This window comes from Nannospalax galili, unplaced genomic scaffold, assembly GCF_000622305.1.
Source record: "Nannospalax galili isolate Female #2095 unplaced genomic scaffold, S.galili_v1.0 scaffold127, whole genome shotgun sequence".
NCBI classification, from domain to species: domain Eukaryota; kingdom Metazoa; phylum Chordata; class Mammalia; order Rodentia; family Spalacidae; genus Nannospalax; species Nannospalax galili.
The window spans coordinates 14430975-14433157 of record NW_008360326.1 but is presented as its reverse complement, the minus strand read 5'-3'; the positions used below and the strand labels follow the sequence as shown (position 1 = coordinate 14433157).

The 2183-nt window shown below is 46.5% G+C and overlaps 1 protein-coding gene across 1 annotated transcript in view; it reads right to left on the bottom strand.

Moving 5' to 3' along the window:
• The window catches only part of Daw1 (dynein assembly factor with WD repeats 1), a 61725-nt gene that overhangs the window by 41591 nt on the left and 17951 nt on the right, over positions 1 to 2183 (bottom strand). The window lies entirely within an intron of this gene.

Here is a 2183-nt window from a genome sequence, read left to right as displayed (position 1 = left end):
TTCCGATCTTATTGTCTCTTTGTTCTGTACGTTTAGTGTTTTTACTTTGATTTCTTTGTTTGTATGTTCTTTAAATTCACTCAATTCTTTTATCAGGTTTATAATTGTTCTTTTGAGTTCCATGTCCTGTGTTATCTCTAGGCAGTTCTCACTGTACTCCCCTAGAGGACTATTGGTACTTGGTGGGGATATATTATTTTGGTTTTTCATGTTATTATTTTTTCTCTGTAACTTTCACATGTGAATTTCTTTTGTAGTTTCTGATTCTTGTGTGAGACTTGAGCCTTCCTTTGTTGAGTTTAGGTCGGCTTCTTTTTGTAAACTTTATGTGCCTTTGTGGTTTACTTGTTGGGCATGAAGAGCTGGTTGGTCTGATTTTATATTGGAGTGGCCAGATTGCTTTTGTCTTCAGGATTTCCCACAGAGGCTCACGTAGATGAGGATCAGATGCTCTCAGGCTTTCTCCTAAGGTCTGGATCCCTCCAGGATAGATTTTGGCCGCAGGAATTTGAGGATCGGACTGGCCAGGGAGCTGGGCCCAGGAAAGATGCTCGTGTAGGGCAGCTGTTGGCCAAGCCACCCAGAGATTCAAAGGAAGATGGGGCCGGAAGGCAGTTCCAAGGGCCCTTCGGGACTGCATTGAGGAGCTGGGTTGGTCCTGATGTGAAGGACCAGGAAGAGGAAAGGTCAGCCCTGGCCTCCAGGAAAGAGGCTGGCAGGTTGTGTAGACCCAGGGAGGCAGAGGGAGGTGAGAGTGGCACCAGCCCCAGAAGCAGTGCTTCTTGGGACCTGAGAAGGAACTGAGTTGCTCTGGATGCACAGGATCAAGAAGAAATAGTGGTGGTTCCCCCCTGGTGTCTGGGGTGCCAAGACAAGGAGTGGGACTGGACCCAGGCTAGGAGGAGAGACCAACGGGGGAGATGGGAGGGTGAGTGAGGCTGGGAGAGTCAAGGCATGGAGGGCAGGATAGACTTACCCTGGAGAGAGAGGCCTATGGGTCAGAGAGACCTTTTTTTTTTTCGCTTATTTTTATTTGATGTGTATGAGCATACTCTCTGCATGTATGAAGGCACACCTGTGTGTGCAATACCCACATAGTCCAGAGGAGTGCATCAGATCCCCTGCAACTGGAATCACAGACAGTTTTCAGCCATCATGTAGGTGCTGGATCAAGCCACAATCCTCAGCAAGAGCGGCCAGTGCTCTTAATCACTGAACCATCTCTCCAGTTCCCTGTACCATTTTCTTAAAAAATAACTGAACTGAAAATGTACAAATTTAAGGTTTCCTCAGTAGTAAATAATCCATAGAAACTCTAGTAAATATTGCTATTCCAGAATATTATTTCCAAAACAAATGCAGTAATGTATTTAAACCACCAAGTATCTAAAAATAGTCCGTTTTCAAATCACAAGCATGCCTGGCTGATTCACTGTGTCGGCCCCATGCAAGAAAGGATACCAGGCCCAGCTGCAGTGCAAGAGTCTAGTCAAATGACAGGCTCTGACTGCTTGCCCCTTCAGGGCCCAGGACATCACTGACCACAAGCAAAGAGCTGCATAGGTGACCCCAGCCCATCTCTGAGCAGTGGGGAGGTGTAGCAGCCTTGACACTTACTTAGTAGCACACCCTCTTGCTCTCCGGCTTTGCTCAGTCTCCTTTGGGCTGGCACACACTGCTATACAGCCAACACCATCTAAGAGCAGTGGCTGTCCCTGCTCAGTACCACTACATGAGCTGTCACCGATCTCACTGTGCAGCAACCCTCTTACCCATGACCTCTTCACAGCATCTGCTTCCCTAAATGTGACCTCAGATAAGCACCCCTCCTTCCCTCTTCAGTAATGTTCTAAGCACTGTGCTGGGCTTGTGCATTCAATCAACTGTTGGGTGCCTATGACAGCTTAGGCCCTGAGAATGTAAAAGACATAGTCTCAGCACTCAAAAAACAACAAACACAAATTCTACCTGATATACCTTTTAAAAATAGTAATAGAGAGAGGGGCATGGTGGAGCATGCTTTTGATCCCAGCACTCAGGAGGCAGAGACAGGCAGATCTCTGTGAGTTCAAGCCAGCCTGATCTACATAGGGAGTTCCAAGCCAGCTGGGGCTACAGGGAGACCCTGTCTCAAAAAGACGAAAACAATAAATAAATAAATAAATAAATAATGATAATAATAA